Source organism: Triturus cristatus, chromosome 3_2 (assembly GCF_964204655.1).
Source record: "Triturus cristatus chromosome 3_2, aTriCri1.1, whole genome shotgun sequence".
Lineage (NCBI taxonomy): Eukaryota > Metazoa > Chordata > Amphibia > Caudata > Salamandridae > Triturus > Triturus cristatus.
In genome coordinates this window covers 1,188,394,155-1,188,413,630 of record NC_140584.1, presented here as the reverse complement: position 1 = coordinate 1,188,413,630, position 19,476 = coordinate 1,188,394,155, and positions in this window count along the sequence as shown.

The window sequence follows — 19,476 nt, the reverse complement described above, 5'->3', positions numbered from 1 at the left end:
GCCTCTAAATTTCCTGGACACTGGCTTTTAAGTCGATCTGGTATAAATAATTTCCCTCTTTTGCACTAGGCACTTTACTTTTTTGCACTTTAGCATCTGCTCTTAAGAAAAATGTAAATTTTAAAAAACAATATATTCACTGTTTATATGATTGTGATTTGTATTACACTAATGCACTAATTTTTTATCTGCTATTATATACATTTTTTCATTGTTATTGAACTCCAGGCCTTTATATGAACTTTTTTACTGCAATTTTTTCGGTATTTTCTCTGGTATTGTATTCATTGGGCACTTGCCCTTAATTGATTTACCATTGTTTTACCACTGTTTTTTAAGAGTATAAAATAATTTTATTTTCTCTTGAATCAAATGATATTTATACTTCTATTTGATTAGCAGTGGTTTTTTGACAATTTAGCTTGATATTATGCTAAATTCCAAAACTTTTTGAAGCTATTAAAATACGATTTTATTTTGCAGTATGTTTTCAGTGTTTATGGCTAGAAGGAGGAGCTTTAACTATGTACCTTACAGCATTTAAACTCGTTGGTCTTTAGCCATGTCATGTGATCAAGACCGGGTTTACCCGGTCGAAACGCATCATGCTGCTATTCATGGAGCAATAAAGCACTTTCATCTTTTTTCACGTAATTGAGTGGTCTGTACCTGATTTGCGCGATCTGCATTTCTTCAGGATTCCTGGTTTATATATATATATATATATATATATTTCAGTATCTTTTTCGCGAGTCTCTATGCCACTAATGGCAGCGGGCTAGAGCGAGGGTGTGAATCCTCAAAAATAACATCAAGTTTCTCGTTGTTATTGACAAAAAGGTGCTCCAGCCCAATTCCATACATGCAAAAAGATTTATTATGTTATGGCATGTAGCAGGTCAAACTCCCGATGCGTTTCGTTGCAGCTGCACCTTGATCATGGGTCAAAGGTTTGTTTGTGAAAATCACATACATATAGTGCACTTTCAAAACAACATCAAAATAGAAGTAGGACTACATACCCCAAATGCTCTGATACAGTAGAAGCAAACTGTCGTTCATATTGGAACGGTGACAACCAATACAAAATATATTATTAATGACGGTTTACTTGGACATTGTAATAACGAGTGCAATTTTTGTGATGTTAGATACATTTATGAAATTATACCTACATTTATGCTCTAGGGCTGATAAATAACTCAGCACTAGACAAAAACACAATTGATGATTCCGCCCAAGTGGTCCATTGTTTGCTTCTACATCGCTCATGTGGTGAAATAGTCCATCTGTAAGTCCACAATTACGCCCCAGTGGGCAAGTTGATAACCTTATAAATCCGTTTTGGGCTTATATATAGTCACAATTCATCAGAGATATCATCAGTGATGTCACTGACCATGTCATGAATGATGTAATATGTGACGTCATCAGCAGTGCATTGCGGGGGCGTGAGTTTTAGTTAGCTGAACTAACTATAACGCCGGAATTTCTATGGTTTTATAAAAGTAAAATGTCCAACTAACTATAACATTCCTGAAACCTGTGGCTTTTTCAGTGAATTTCTATGTTTTTTTAAAATGCTAATTTCTAACTATAACGTGCCTGAAACATATATATATATGTGTGTATATATATATATGCAGCAGAGAAAGCGGTAACTTTGGTCTTTTTCAACGTTTGGAAAGCTGCTGCACCGCCGCTGTCTTTAAACATTTAGCAACATTAGTTGGGATCTAGCAACACTCGTTGGGCTCCAAGCGGGTCCGATATTCCACTCCGGGTTTCCCGAAGAGACAGAAGCGGCAGGGTGATGGCTTGTGGGACCAGCAGTGCAATGCCTATCACAAAGGTGCAATTGGCAGGAAAGTGAACACTATCCACTTGGAGGAAGGTACCCACCGTAGGTGTTCGAATCCCTGCCACGCCCACCGTGTGTTTTCCGCCTATCAAAGCGATGCAGGCATCATTTTAACTTTGGACTCCGGCAGCACTGGTTGTTTGGGGAAGGCATCCGATGAAGGAACTATTCCGAAATGCATTATGCCGACCGAATAAATCTGCTGGTCAGAAGCAAGCCTGTGTGTGTGCCTGGTTCTTCCGCGTGAGGGGCCTTGGTTGTGATGTTTCGGTGCGTGGCCACTATGCACATTGGGCACCCCACCCACAAGCAGTGCAGCAGAGAAAGTGGTAACTTTGGTCTTTTTCAACGTTTGGAAAGCTGCTGCACCGCCGCTGTCTTTAAACATCTAGCAACATTAGTTGGGATCTAGCAACACTCGTTGGGCTCCAAGCTGGTCCGATATTCCACTCCGGGATTTCCCGAAGAGACAGAAGCGGCAGGGTGATGGCTTGTGGGACCAGCAGTGCAATGCCTATCACAAAGGTGCAATTGGCAGGAAAGTGAACACTATCCACTTGGAGGAAGGTACCCACCGTAGGTGTTCGAATCCCTGCCACGCCCACCGTGTGTTTTCCGCCTATCAAAGCGATGCAGGCATCATTTTAACTTTGGACTCCGGCAGCACTGGTTGTTTGGGGAAGGCATCCGATGAAGGAACTATTCCGAAATGCATTATGCCGACCGAATAAATCTGCTGGTCAGAAGCAAGCCTGTGTGTGTGCCTGGTTCTTCCGCGTGAGGGGCCTTGGTTGTGATATATATATATATATACACACATATATATATTTATGTATATATATATATATTGTATAGATATATACACATATATACATATATATATATATTCACTGAAAATGCTACAGTGTCGCTAAAGTTAGGAAAATAGAATTTAGAAAACCTTAGAAATTCACTGGAAAAACCAAAGGTTACAGGGACGTTATAGTTAGGCTCAAATTGAAATTCAGAAGTTATAGTTATAGTTACCTGAGCTAACTATAACTCACGCCACTCTAAATGTTCTGCCTATGATCTCTCATTTTACATCACTCATGACATGGTTAGTGAAATCACGGATGACATCATTCAGTGAGTGTGAGTATTTCGTAAGCATTTCTGACACAGAGACATATACTGAGCTACTGGAACCACTGAGCAAATTCAGTGATTTTTTCCTTCGACCTATGGTACAAGCCACTCCGGCCTACCTGAAAGACACCAGGGACGTCCTGAACCTGATACAAGAGATCAACGAGAACAACACCGAACCCATCGACCTCCTCTTAACTCTAGATGTAGAGGCATTATATACAAACATTCCACAAGATGCCACAATCGAAGTAGTTGAACAACTCTTACTCGAGACAGACTTACCCACCAACACACCTGCGAGCTTTATCACGGAACTGATCATGCTGGCCCTGAAAAACAATTTCTTTATGTATAAGACCACCATTTACCATCAGATACAAGGGACCAGCATGGGGAGCACATTCGCGCCGAGCCTAGCAGGGCTGTACATGGCGCATTTTGAGGCTATTAACATCTTCACGGAGAATAACCCCTACAGAGAGAACATGGTCACGTGGAAACGATATATCGATGACGTGCTCATCCTATGGAAGGGTGGTACGGAGACCTGCCAAGAATTCTACACATGGATCAACAACTTGAACCCTCACCTACGGTTTACTAAGACGGAGAGTGTAAAAGAGATCCCTTTCCTGGATCTTCTGATCACCCTCGAGAGGGGTAAACTCAAAACTACCATCTACAAAAAAACGACTGATTGTAACAGCCTTCTTGATTTTCACAGCCATCACCCCAAAGCACTGAGGGAAAATTTGCCCTTTGGACAGTTCCTGCGGATCCGCAGGAATTGCAGTGACACCCAGGAATATGACATTCAAGCTGACTCCCTCACATCTAACCTGAAAGAAAGACATTACCCTAACAGGGTCATACAACGTGCATGCAAACGAGCCAGGAACAACAACCGCCAGGCACTCCTAGAAGAAAAGACCAAGGAAGCCGACAACACCATCACGTGTGTCACAACCTTCACCCCTCTATCAAACCAAATTAAAAACATCGTGAACCATAATTGGAGAATTCTGAATACAGGTAATCTCATGTTGGAGCGCCCTAGGTTTGCGTTCAAGAGGACCACCAACCTACGGGACCAACTAATCAACACGAGACCACGTGTGAAGACCATTCGTCAGGAATCCACCTTATGGTCCCTCCCTGCTGTTAAAGGCCACTACCCATGCGGCAATTGTAGTGCATGTCCCTTCACCAAACATACTACACACTTGGAGTTGGACAAAGTCAGGTGGGACCAACGGAGCCACACGAATTGCAACACAAAAAACTGTGTGTACCTCATCACCTGCCCTTGCACACTACGCTACGTGGGGATGACCACGAGACAGGTGAAACTTAGGATAAGCGAACATAGAAGCACGATCCGACGGGGGAGAACAGCAACCAGACTTACGAATCATTACATGGAAAAAGGACATACATGTGACGACATCAAGTGGACAATTTTGGAAAACAATCAACATTGGAATAATAACACCCTTCTACGTAGAGAACAACGCTGGGTACATCGCCTCCGGACCAACGAGGTGGGCCTGAACGACGATATACCATGGACTGAACTATAACCCTACATGAGGGTTTGGCAGCGAAATCAGCAGTACACACCCATGACTACCTGACCACGAGGTCTTACAAAACGATATTCATGTCCTTGGTCTCCCCTATCCTGGCGAGACCACCCCCTTTGAGCAACTTCATGATACTAGAGGGTTAAGAATAGGCTTCCCGGGGTCACTTGCCACACAACGACCCCCCGCTCCTTCCTGCCCCCGTTCCCCCCACCGTCCTCGATCCCCCCAAGACTCATGTAACAATCATAATACCCTCTCGAGTTCACCATCGACTGTACTTCAGTGGAACTATGAGGCTTTATAAATTATACGATTCATTCTTACTATTACCGCCCTCTCAGTACACTAGATGGGCTTTTTCGAAGCGTTTTTACAATTTACGAGCACCACTCAGCCGGATATACATAAACACTGAGGACTGCATAGACACATAACCATGGCAACAACAACACGTGAGCCGGAACCACTATTTTTGACACACGCATGCGCCCCGCTCATCGGTTTACCTTCTGCACATGCGCGGCGAACACACACTAGCGAGAACACAGCTGCTCCTCGTCTGACGACCGGACACGGATCCCGCCCTAATTAAATCAACACGGGCAGTACTTAAGAAACGCGGGGTGATCCTCGTCTCCATTCCAGGTAGGAGGACGACGGGGGTAGGTGGTAAACGAGGCCACGCCGGAGCAAAACTGTGAGTAAAAATGCACTTATGAGTACTGAGGAAACTGGCTATTTACTTAAATACAGTGTACAAGACAGCTCAGACCAGTCTGGTATCTGTAGGAGTTGGATTGACTAGCAGTTGCCTGTCATTTATTCCTTTGTTCACAGCACTAGAAGGTGTGTACGCTCGTCCCCTAACCTATGGAGCATTATTCTCCGTGCCTTTAGGTGAGTTTTTGTAACATATTGTAGGTAGAATCGTAATGAAAGACCTATAGATTGTATGCCACATGAGTCTGTGGACATCGGGTTCAACCTCTACCACGGTGAGTGCCCGCACATATGGGCGACTCCGGTCGGCTACGGGCTGCCTCCCAGGCCCCCCCCCCCCTTTTTTTTTTTTTTTTTTTTTTTTTTTTTTTCTGGCTCAGGCACCTGTAAGCTTACCGTTGAGACCCCATCACGCCACCACCTGTGAGGGGAGGTGATATCTCTTTGTATATACCTTGATATTGCACTCGTTTTTTGAATTTCTTGAACAGGTGAACATTCTTTAATAGGCAGGATGTTCTCCTTTCTTTTTGTTTCCTCATTTACCTAGGCTGTCTATCCTGGTGCGACCTGACTCTCACATAGAGAGCAGTGCTACTTCGGAGTGCACGCCCGGATAGTATACTGAGGGTAGTATCCCTTAGGGCACATCCACTTTTCACTCTTTTTTGGTCCTGAGGAAGCGCCAGGGATCCTTTTTGGACCATTGGGGCGCGAAACATGTCGACCGCTTGACCACACACTAGTTACCTATTGGTACATTACTTTCTATAAGGTAACACCCAACCTACGGGTCTTTTATTATGTCAAGGGTGCTATTCACATTAAACTTTATCCCAGTAACCCTTAGACATTTTTAGGATACCACTTCACTAACACACTCCATCACCACATATCTTTTTATTAGGACCCAAACCACATACCCGCATGCACCAAACGGCGTTTTCTCTAAAAGATCTCCGCTAAAGTGACCCTTCGGGGGACCCGTAGGGCATTGCAGCGCCGGCCCGACGAGGAGCAAACGCCCAATGATGAAGCATGACATCCTTCGGGGTGTGTGAGGGCAACAAGAGAAACTAAGGAATGCCCCCACCCCCCCCCCACTTAATCCTTAGGTAGTTGGGCCTAATATCAGCCTAGGTTTCTCGCTTCATTCATTTATATATCTCTCTCTGTCTCTCTAGGAACAGTGTCTCCATTTAAATACTATAGATATAATACGGAGCACAGACACTGGACCATAACTAGCTCCCGGTCCCCCCCCCCTCCTTCTTTATGTACAGATATACTGAGCTACTGCATAAGTTAACATTACTATTCTTTCTGTACTACTGATGAGTGTTAGTATTTCTAACATATGGAATCCGAACTATAATCCCATTCTTAAAGTGAGTATACTGTTTACGAGTGAACTAACCTCTATGCTGTCACATGTCCCCTGCTTGATGTATGTGTATGGTAATACTTTGCACCGGTTTAAGCTGTTCATTGAGGCTTCATTCTACAGTAATGGCTGAGTATAGTTATGTTTTAAGACATACTGACCACTTTGTTAGACCTCTCTCCTTTGTGATTAATGAATATAGCAGTATTTTGCAATAAATTCATCTGTTCACTAACACCTTTCTCTAGGGTGATGGCTCAGTGTAGTAGTGGTTTGCAACAGACTGAACTCTCTGCTGACCCCTTTCTCCAGGATGAAGGCTAATTTTACTAGTGGTTTGTGACACAGTGGACTGTCTGCTAAGATCTCTCTACTGGATGTGTATTGTAGTGGTTTGTATAAAACTGATGTCTGCACTAAAACCTAATAATGTTGTTGTGGTTTGCGATAGACTAGCCTGTACAGTTAGACGTCTTACTTTGGTCATTAGTATTTAGAGAAGTGGTTTAGAAGTTGCAGGACTATCGCTGATAACTCTCTCCTGGGTGATAAGTAAGTGTTCTAGTTGATAAGATTACAGTGAGCTCTCTGCTGTATGTCTCTCACTTGTCTCCTTTTTTTCTTTAAAAAAATTTAAATGGTATTTTATGATGTATATTGAAGTTTACTTTGCAGGATGATGCCATCAGGAATGTCATCAGTGATGTCATTTGAGATGTAATTAGTGAAGTCACTGACCATGTCATGAGTGTTGTAATATATGAGTTCATTAGCAGTGCATTGTAGGGGTGTAAGTTATAGTTACCTCAGGTAACTATAGCTACTGAATTTCTATGGTTTTGTGTGTGTCAAATTGAACCCAACTATACATTTCCCACAACCTTTGCTTTTTTAAGTGAATTTCTAAGGTTTTCAAGTTCTATTTCCTAACTATAACATCCCTGTACCTTTTTGTTTCTTCAGTGACTTTTTAGGGGGTTTTACTGCTATATCTTAACTATAATGCCCTTGTAACCTTTGTTTTTTTTAAAAATGAATTTCATCTTTTTTTAATATGAATTGTACAACAATTTGACCCATGAGTTCAATTTACTAAGATACATTTGTATACGTTTATTAATATATTCTATTCACACATTTAGTCTTATTATATATCTTAAAACTCAAAATTTACAAATTAAGGTGAGGTAACTTATGTAGTCTTTCTATAAGTGCAATGCATCAGGTCTTTCTTTATTTTAATTTATGGATCTGTGCATCCATTTCCAACAACAAGTACACATTTAATACTAAAGCAACTACACATTTAATACAAACATATGCTATTGCTCTTTCTATTAGTGTGTCCCTGCCTGTGTGTGAGGGGGAGTGGTTGTGTATGAGCTGTTTTGTGAGTCTTCGAGTGACATGACATGTGCATTCCTAAAGCACGCGTATCCCGCAAGTTAGGGTCTCAAGGTGCTGAATAACAGATGTTTATGGTTACCCAACTAAATGGTAGTCATTTTATCGACCTCAGATAGATGAAAGGTTGAGTGGAGCCTCCAGGATTTGAACCTGTGACCATGGGGTCGAACACAGGCCCCTAGAGTGGATGCATTAGTCCACTAAGCCACAATACTCAAGTGGGTATGTGAGTAGTTGTGTGGGTGTGTAAGTGAGTATATGAGTGCATGAGTGGCTATGAGAGTGGTTTTACGGGCCTGTGAGTGGGTTTGTGGGCAGCAGTATGGGTGAGTTAGTAAGTGTGCGAGTGGTTGTGTGGGTGTGTAGGTGGGTGTGTGGGTGGACATGAGAGTGGTTTTGTGGGTCTGTGAGTGGGTAAGTGAGTAGCTGTATGGGTGTGTGAGTGGTTGTGTGTATAGGTGGGTATGTGAGTGTGCAAGTGAGTGTGAGGGGCTGTGTGAGTCTGAGAGTGGGTGTGTTCATGGTTTTATGGGTATGTGGGTATGTGAGTTAGTGGCTGTATGAGAGTATCAGTGGTTGTGTGGGTATGTAAGTGGGTGTGTGAGTGTGTGAATATGTGCTTGTATCTGAGTGTATTTGTGAATGGCTGTGTGGGTCTGTATGTGTGTGTGTGAGTAGTTTGTAGGTCTGTGAGTTTGTTTGAGTGGTTGTTGGGTGTGTGAGGTAGTGTCTGAGTGGTTGTATGGGTGTGTAAATGGCTATATGTGTGTGTGAGTGGGTGTGTAGGTTTATGAGTGGGTGTGAAAGTGGTTTTCTGGGTCTGTGAGTAGGTGTCTGAGTGGCTGTATAGTGTGTGAGTAGTTGTATCGGTGTGTAAGTGGGTGTGTGAGTGAGTGTGTGAGTAGGTGTGTGGGTCTGTGAGTGGGTGCCTGTGATCCACCATGGAGTGCACTGGGGGTCATGTTGAGCACCACAGTGGATCCACAGGCTCTCATGCGCTCAAAAACAAACATTTGTGAACAATTTCTTGCCCATGACGTGTTCCTTACTGACCACGCCATCAGTCCCATTGGGTCAGAGTACCTCTGCCCTGACCCTTCTATTACTTTTATATTTTATTTTCCACCCTAGGAACCGAGTCCCAAAGCACAAAATGGTGGCTGCAACTTTCCTATCAGGTTGCGGCAAGTCAATCACGGCATTGCTGTTGGTCTGCAGTGGATCCACATCTCTAAATATACATAAATCTCAAATGTCATTGGAGATGTCATCGTGATGTCATAAATTATGTTATAGGACATGTTATGACTGATGTCATATTTGAGGCCATAAGCAGATAGGTGGAGCACATGTTATAGTTAGTACTACTTACTCTAACTGTTGAATTTCTGTGGTTTTTTTTTAAAATGTTAACGTTGTCACTGTGAAATTCACCTAACTACAATGTTACTTTAACCTTTGATTTTTTCAGTGAAATTCTAAAGGTTTTTCTTAAATGAAAAGAGCTATTTTTATTACACCTAATAATATCACTTTAACCTTTGTTTATTCCGTGAATTTCTATGTTTTGTTATTTAGGGAAATTGATTATTTTTTATGTCTGTATGTATATAGAATTACTGTATAATATATGTTGAGTTCAGACATTATTTCAGTAAAAGAATGTGTATTTGTAATGTAACAAAACACGATATGGATCACAGCATGCAAATTCATTGTAAAATGTGTCTGAGAAGTAAACAGATAAATATTTCAATGAAATGTGTTTATTTACTCAGCTATTTAAACTCTGATATCGAGACATGTCACCAGCAATCGTTTTTTGAGGTGCCATTAATGTCCCAAGAGGGGATCACAAGATGCTTGAGGGACACTCACAAGATCTTAAAGTTCTACATTTCATTGTCATCTATTATATATATATATTTATATATATATAATATATATTTTCATAATACAGTAGTGAATAAAAGATGGTTGTATATATATTTTTGAAGTTATGTCTCGCACAAGACACTCGCAGTAGCCGGATGAACAATCCCCTGCATGGACTCCGAGGTGGCTGTACTTTCTGTTCAGCTCTCATGACCCACTTGAGAGATCGTACATTTAAAATTAAGTCAATTACGGTGCTTTATTGCAATTGTGAACAAAATAGAACATTAGACCTGTTGTTTAGGGTACAAAAATGAATTGTTTGCTGTTCTATAGAAGATATAAAGGAAGTATTTTTGTACAGTCTCACGAGAAGCCCGCGAACCTTTCACAAGAGGTCCGGGAGAGGAAGCAACCCTAAGGAAGGACTCTAATTGGTTCATATGGATGTCTTTATTTAGAAGAAGAAGATTCCATCCTATTTGCTTTATTTTACTATTAGTCTTTGGTGACAATAGGCATATTTGGCTCACTCTCCTCTCCTGTTTGCCTTTGAGCAGAGGTATGTCTTCATCTGCTTCAGATGAACAGCCAGGGGCCTCTGCACTACCTCAGCCACCACAGCACCCAAGGAATTCTTGGTGCGGCAATTCTTTGAAATGAGGGCAGGTGCCAAGAAGGTATCTGCAAAGTATGTGACCTGTAAACTTTGGCAGCAACAAGCTCAGCTGTGGAAGCAGAAATAAACAATAATAGAATGAGTACCATAGGGATGTAGAGAAACCTGGGGGCAGATTTATGTTAGACTAGCACCACTTTTACGCCGCCGTTGCGTCACTTTTGTGACGCAGCGGCGGCGTAAACCCTGCGCCACGTTGCGCCCTATTTACATCGTGACGCATCCATGGAGATGCGTCACGGTGTAAAGCCATGCGCCACATTAAACCTGCGTCAGGTTTAATGTATGCAGGGTGGGCGTTCAAGCGGAAAAAGCCTCGGAAAAGTGACGCAGTGAAATCTACAAGATTTCACTCAGTCACTTTTCTGACGCCGCTGCGTCAAAACCTTGCGCCTGCTTGAAGCAGTCATAAGGCATGACGCAGCATGTAAGGTATGGGCAGCCCCTAAACATTGCTGGAGTTGCGTCGTGCTTGCGACACGACTCCAGCAATGCGCCGCCCTTACGCCATCAGATGCGTCACGCATCTGTTTATCCTTGCGCCACGATGCGCTGCATTGTAAATGCGGCGCATCTGTGGTGGTGCAAGTGTAAACTTGCATGACGCATCTTTCCTGGCACATCCCTGCTGATTTGCAGGGATGCGCCAGGAAACATAAATCTGCCCCCTGAGGTCTATGCATCTGCAACAGCTTGCACAGGCAGAGAAATGGCTTGTATTGTGAAGCTAGACAAATCTACAGGGGGCTTCAACATCTTTTGCTCCAGGAGATACTGTGCCTAACTGCACAGACATACTATATCCCTGTGTTTTTTAATACAATGCTATTTTGCTACTTATGGGAGTAGATAATTTTGTTAATCTATAAGAGCACAAGTAAGCTCCTAGGCAGAAGTTTTTGTAAATGCTTCTCCATTTTTTAAGGAGGTGGTGTTTGTGTTTGTTTAACACTGCAAGGTTTATGTTTATGTCCTACCATTTACAAATGTTTGAAAACACACAAAAATCTTGTTGTTCAAAACTGTTTTTCAGAGCTACCCTATAGTTTCATTATCTATGTTGTTTTTCCTATGTCTGCCTTTTTTTCCCTCCTCCGAAGCTCTCGCAAGACTCTCACGAGCGCCATGGAGGCAATTCCTCATGTGTAGTCTAAGGGGGCAGTGCTTTCTAGTTTGCTCTTAACAGCCTCTCGTAAGATCGTACTTTTTATAATGGGCTTTGCATTTACACTGAATATATCGAGATGTAGTAGATATAATGGAAACCGTGTGTTTATTTTTAAAAAATGCAATCTGTTATATAATTGTGGAGAAAACCCCCCACTTGTTTTATCTGCATGAGATGAACATCGATACATAGCACATATTGATACTCATTTATTTACTTTAATTCCATTTATTATTATTATATAAAGTTAATCCCAACTATTTACAATCCCACAGAGTCTTGCGAGATCGGAAACTCTTTTTAGATTATTTTTTTTCACTTTCCTTTATTATAGTACTTATGCCTTCTAGTCCCCATTAGGGTTTGGGGAGAAAGTGGACTCTCAAATGAGACCTTTTCGCCGTATTACAACAGTGCACAGTAAGGTGTAAGGAGAGACTTGTATCTCACTGACACATTTCCACAGCCTAGCAACTTTGTATAGTAGACTATGAGGAGAGACTGGACTCTCCAGTGAGACCTTGCAGGAAGGTAGTCCGTGTGTAGAGAGGGGTGTAAAGAGACACTTCCTCTCCACTCACACCTTTCCCCGGGCTCAGCAGTATGCACAGTAAGGTGGGGAAGGTACACACCTCACATGTAAGACCTTACTATTCCACAGTAAGTAAAACAAGTACTGGCCTCTCCACTGAGACCTCTCCACTGGAAAATAACAATATATATAGGCTTCCCTGTTTTCAGTTTCTATTTTTGGTAAATTCTAGTGGGTTTTTTCCAGTGTTTTGAAGTGATTTCAATACCTTAAAAACAACTGTGGTTATCAGTTGTTACACATTTTCCCGCCATTAAAAACAACAGAAACAGTGTTTTTCTGGTGTTTATGGAAAGTTTTGCTTTTATTATTGCTCGCTTTCTGCACTGATAGTGCATGGTATATAGACAGTGTATGTACAGTGTATACAAGGTCCAAATACATTTTTGCAAATCAAACATTGTAGTACACCACACAATACTTCTTGAGTGAGTCTTTGGTCATGTGCGCTCACTCTTTCCTTCCCATGTAAACTTTTATCTGTGAAAAGGCCCTCTCAACATTGGCACTTGAGACGGGCAACGCCAAAACAGCCAGTACACAATTTGCTAACTCTGGCCGCTTTCCATTCCAATACTGGTGCATCTGAAGATTGTGATTGGGATTCTCTGGGCAGGTTCTGCAACATTTGCGTTGAACTGGACACTTAGGCCCTCAGAGTTATTGAAGCATTCAAAAATGATGCAGCACTTTTGAAACTACAGAGAAAATTCCACTTTACGGAAGGGATTTAGAACTTGTACAGAGTACCAAAGTGAGGTTTCATTGACTTCAAATGCCATGGATGGTGAAGGAAGATGCAAAAAGCGCGTAATTGACGCACTAGATTGGCGCACTGCTATGAATGGGACCATTTCCCTTTCCAATCCATTACATTCATTCATGTTTCGTCCAAAGCTTGATCATTTAATCACCATTTTAATCCATTTCTTGCTTGTAAATATCACGGAGACAGCGAAATTCCATTTAAATGTTTATTGAACATTTTCAAATGCAGCTGCTTTCCATTCCAGGCTTCTACACAGCGGCACGTGTAATTTAATAAACACCAATGTCAGCCCTGTATCTGTAACCCAATGCATTTCGAGCCAAAGGCTCTTCGTCAGGGGTTTCTGCAAAATACAACACAATCAGCTATAACAACTGCACCAAACGAATATATGAATTAAACATCAACAAAAAAAAAAAAAAAAAGAGAAAAACAAGGAAAAACCCTCTATGCTCCCAGTTCCCTCGTGATGTCCTGATGAAAACGTAAAATATTAATATCACGCTCACCCCTACAACAGTCAACCACCAGTTGCCAGCCCACGATTATCCCTCACACCATCCCAAGTAAAATAAACACTTCCCCAATCGTTCCCGCTTTTTACCTGTAAAGCACAAGCCTCTCAACCGATGTTCTCCTCTCTAACTCTCGCAAAGACTGCTCTCGCAATCACCCTCCCACACAAACCGATATAAAGGATGATAATCCCGCTCAGGTGCCATCCATCAGCCTAAACTATCCAACCACGTGATTCAATACCTCCATCCCTAATACTACAACACCCATAATGCACTCACTAACCAAAAGAAAAATCATCCTGACTCTTTGACCCTCTAAATCACACATCACATTCAAAACCCACTCAACCCCATGGTGAAGGGACATTTCTATGCATCATTGAAAGCCATTTCTCATACATTATAAAATAAAAGTTCCTGAGTTGCTCTTCAACATTGCCTTGCTTACCAAGTGGCAAGCACTAGAGGTGTCGCCCAGCCTTCTCTCAAGCAGATGTTTCACATCTACACCAATTATGCTGAACACTTGGCAGACAAGGGTGTTTACAGACGCTATTTTTTTAAATTATGTCCACTACAGCAGTTATGTTTTCCTGTAAAAATCTAAGAATGCAGTAGAGTGTACTTTTTTTCACATCACTATCAATATGCGACGAAAGGTCCTCACATTTCTTGCCTTTGGCATCATCACTCAGCAAAAGTTCTGTAATAGGTTGCCACGTGGATAATATAGCATTCACAGTCCCTTGGACTGAGAACCATCAGATAAGTGACACAGTTGGGATGACTCTTTCTTTGATGACACACAATGTACAAAAGGAGAAATATTTGGGTTTTAGTTCCCACGCAAAACAAAACAGTGACCCAGAATGTACCAAAAAGTCAATAGCATTCTTCATTAACTCTGAAGATTGTAAAGATGCTTTAAGCATACCATCTAACAAGTGGCAAGGATCTCTTACAGGGAAGCACTTCAGCTCAGGTATCGATTTTGACAGGTCATCACACAACTTTTTCAAATACGTAGCTGAATCACTGCAAATACAAACAATATCACTCCAATCTTTGTTGAACTTGGAAATAACTTTTTTGCAGCGAAATTACAAGTGACACTGCATTCCATGTTTTCCAAAAGTCTGGTGTCATGTTTTTACCACTATCCCAGATGCTTGGCGATAGCACTCTTTTCACATATACTTGTCATTATACCTTGCTTTGAATGTTTAAAGCCTGAGGTGTTGGCAATTCACCTACTATCAATACTGACTCACTAGAAACTGGGGGCTGATGTATCAAGGGTTTTACCCACTCTCTGTGGCTAAATGTGTTGGTACATATTGCGAAAGAGTCTTATGAAACTAGCCATTGTACCTATCAGTAAAACAATCAAACGCAGCGAAAATATCAAATATAATTGGGAAATTTCCTGATTCTCTACAGTTTATAAAATAATTAAACAAGACCTAAAACATGCTTATAAACCCTGCATCTTCAGACCAAAGACCACAAAACTGAAAAAAGCAAAAGGAAGTAGAAACAATATTTTAGTGACATCGCTGAACAACAAAACTCGAGCAGAATAATGTTTGCCCAGTCTTTCTTGCTTCTAGCTTGTATAACAAAGTTATATTGTATTGGCCCCTTCAGGAAGAAAAAAATGACTCTTTCATTCTCCTTTTCCTTTCTTTAAATGGCATTTAGTTTGTGGTTGTGCAGGTGTTTTTTCAGTGTTTAAATGTTTACACTGGTGAGGGCTATTTCCTTTTCGGTGGGGTTTTATCAGTTATTATAGGTTTAAACCTAAAACTGGATAGCCTAAATATATACTATGGTGCGGGAATGGATTTTACTGTCCAGTCACAGCTCTCCTTAGTATGACAGACAGTCATACTAAGGAGTGTGTAGGAAAACATTCTCCTCTCCACTAACACTTATCTTCAAGACAACTTGGGTGTGCAGTATGGTGTTGGCAAGGAGTAGCCTCTCTGTTTACACCTAAGCCAGCAGGGATACTCAGTGATGTCTGGGAATGGAGTGACCTGTATGCTAACACATCATGCCAGGGTGAGAGGTGTCTGTAATAGGGTTTCAGAAAAATGTTTCTCTGTGTTCATACATTTTCTCATGCTGTCAGGTATACATAGTAGGCTGTTGGGAGAAAGTGCCCTGTTTACTGACACATCTCTCTATCTCTCTTGCATGATAAGTCTGTGTAGGACATTGTGTAAAGAGAATGGCACCTCTCCTGTGACTTATGCTTTGGGTGATGAGTCACTACTCTCCCCAAGAGGGCAGATGTACAGGTTAGGGGTAGGGATGAAATTACTTCTATCCCAGAGTAAAATATGTGCAAAGTAGACTGCGGCTAGAGACTATTCTCTCTGTGCATACCTCTTTTCATAATAATGAATAGCCATGGTGGAGTTTAAAATGGAGTTTCCTCTCTACTGAAAGCTGTGTCTTGCACAACTAGTGTCCATATTTGAGTATGGGGACATACTCACCTCTCAGACATCTTCCAAAAGCGGCAGTCATATGTAATACTGTGTGATTTACAATATGAAGATGCACTACTCTCTGTGCCACTATCTCCTTCTTTTGCCAGAGGTCCCTATACTACAGCATGGACAAGGACTGATCTCTCTACTGACACCTCAGGTCGTTTGAAAGTGCTTGTAGCCAGGCCCAGGTTTTGCTCAATCCACTGCCGTGACGGGAACGGCTCCTACCTGATATCGCCGCCGTGAGGAAAACGGCCATCATCACCACCATTAACGCGCCGTGAGGGGAACAGCCGAAACCACATCCCCCAGAAGCCTCGCCCCATCCTGACGCTGCACTCGCGCCCGGAGGCGCCATAAAACTCGCGCATACCTCCTTCAGCGCGGGACGTTTGAAAGTGCTTGCAGCCAGGCCTAGGTTTTGCTCAATCCACTGCCGTGAGGGGAATGGCTCCTACCTGGTATGGCCGCCGTGAGGGAAATGGCCATCATCACCACCATTAACGTGCCGTGAGGGGAATGGCCAAAACCACATCCTCCAGCAGCCTCGCGCCATCCTGATGCTGCACTCGCACCCGGAGGCACCATAAAACTCGCGCTTACCTCCCGCAGCACGGGACGCGCATGGGCCGTGCCCCGGCGAAGCCTGGGCCAAGGGCGGGCCCGTCATTGCCAGGAAGAGGCAGGGCAGTGCCACTCCCCTAACCTCTAGGACCGAGGATTGTATCCGGCTTCAGGAGCATATTGCTAGGTACTGTGAGACCCATTTATAATTGCCTATCCTTTTATAGTTGCATTTTAAACAGGAATTAACCAACCAGTACATCTTGTGGCAGAGACGATTGGGATTATTTGAAAGGGGGAAAAAAAAGCCCTTTTCATTTGGACTGATTGGACATGTTAATTGGCTCCTTTATTGCGTGAACTGAGGCTGGATGTGCTGGGAGCAACTCCTCTGACTCTCTGCCAGTGGGACATACCGGTGCACGGAGGGAACAGTATTGCATAGCCTGGTTCTTATAATAGTGTATTATTATAGTGTGTATATATACGGTTAATATGAGTAAGCGTAAGCCTAGTATAGGCAAGGGTGTGGTAGGGACCTTAGATGCCTTCTTATTGAGGGCAGAATCAGCCCTTATTAACGAGATAAAGCTTACTGAGCGAAGGCTATCCCTTGAGCCACTACCTCCGCAGAGCATACTTTCTTTAACTCCTGTTATCACTGAATCTTTGGTGGTATCAAACCATGAAGTAACCCCATCCCGGATTAGTCAGTCTCCACACGTTGTCTTGGATACAGTGACAGATATTGTCTCCTGTTCATCGACCGATATAGAATCAAGCCCTGTTAGACCTAAAGTCACGACCAGAGGGCAGAAAGCCAAACTTAGGTCAGATCATATTAATGAATCCCTCCCTAGAAAAAGGAAGAGTCGAGGATTATCGAAACAAAGTAAACCTGCTGAGAGAATAATTGGGAAAAAATCATTATCCGCTATAACTGTAAGTGAACCCAATGAAGGCCCCCCTAACCCCACAGTTCATTTGGCGTTAGGACAGCTCGCCGATAGTTCACAGGAGGGGAACTTTTAGGGCCGGCTTGAAACCATGATGACAACTTTACTGGATCCTATTCTGAACAAAATAAGTACTGTGGAAGCCAGATTAATAAAACTGGAGGGGATGGTTAGCTGCAAAGCCCCGGCAATATTGCCATCTAGTTCGAAGTCTAGCACAGATCATCCAAATACCATGGGGCCAGGTGCGGGGGTGGGCTTATCCGCTAGCTCTCTTGCAAACAGACAGGCACCAGACAAGAGTAGTAATATTAATATTATGCCTAGTAGTGTTGATATCCCAGCCTGTACTGGTCAATCCCCCCTAAGGGCAGGTTCTTCTGCGCCTCCAACGGTTGGGAGGCTTGAGAATAGGGAGATACAGCCAACGCGTCTCCCAGTCATAGACTTGCCACCAGAATCTACTCCTTATGTAGGGGTTTTAGAGAGTGTTCCTTCTCTCCCCCGAGGGTCCAGTGAGAATTACGGGCAGCTGAAAAATAAATTAACTCACTGATTTGCACAGAACACCGTTCTGGGTGCCCGTGTGGCTAAAAACATTCTCATGGCCCAGAGGGTGAGCTGGATTGGGAGTTAAAAAGAAATGGGCACGGGTCACTGTGTCATTGTAACCTTTGATAACCCACATATTGCGGGCAGGATTCTATCCAGGGACACTTGTTTTGCTCCTTTCAATTCTGATTCGGTTATCAGGTCCTTTCCATTTGGCTACTTTTATAAACCAGACCCCCCTAGGGACACGTATAATAATACCCATATGGCAGCTCCTCGAGGCGGGTGGTTAAATAGACCAGTACCTAGGCAACAGCCTACTTCCATGGTATATTCATCTTCTGAAACAGTTGGTCAGTCTGGCGTCTGGCGTCTGCCCACCGCTGGAATTGAATAACAGATTTTCTGCTTTATCCGGGTTGGAGGAGTGTGATTCACTAAGGATCCCTACGCCCCCTGATAATGAGCTTGTTGATACGCAGTCCCCAGCTGAGGTAGCTGAGAGGAGCATAGGCGAGAGACATAATAATTTCATATCCTGAAATATTGCAGGGCCGGCAAATAGGTTTCAAGACCCTTTATGGGTGCAATTTGTGAAGCAATTCTCTGTAATTAGTTTTCAAGAAACATGGTTGGTGGATTGCGATTCCTCCTAGAAGGTTAATGGCTTTTTTTACCACAGCTACTCCTTCAGCGAGTGGAAGACTCCAAGTACAGCCATTGTCTAAGGTTACAATTTTTTTTTTAATTGCAATGATGACTGAAGGGCCAAGAAGATCAGACAACCCTTTATGACAATGTTTGACTTTCTTCACCCAAACCCGATCACCAAGACTCCACTTCCTTTTCTTCACGGACCTCTTGTCATCATAACGCAATTTGTACCTCCGCTGATACTCAGCGAGCCTCCTTCTCTTCACATCCTCACTCACTCCCTTGCTTTTCCACTCAGGAAGCCAAACTGGGTTTAATTTCGAAACCGCTAACCTCCCCCTAAAGCTTCAAAAGGAGATTTTTCGGAAATTGCATTGGGAACTGTACGATGTGCCCACCAAGTTTCTCTCAACACATTACTAAAAGAAACACCAGAATCAAGTGCCCTTTGAGCACAACTCTTGACAACTCTATTCATTCTCTCCATGAGACCATTAGCTTGTGGAGAATATAATGCATGCTTCAGATGAATTATACCTAGACCTTCAAGAAAAGCATG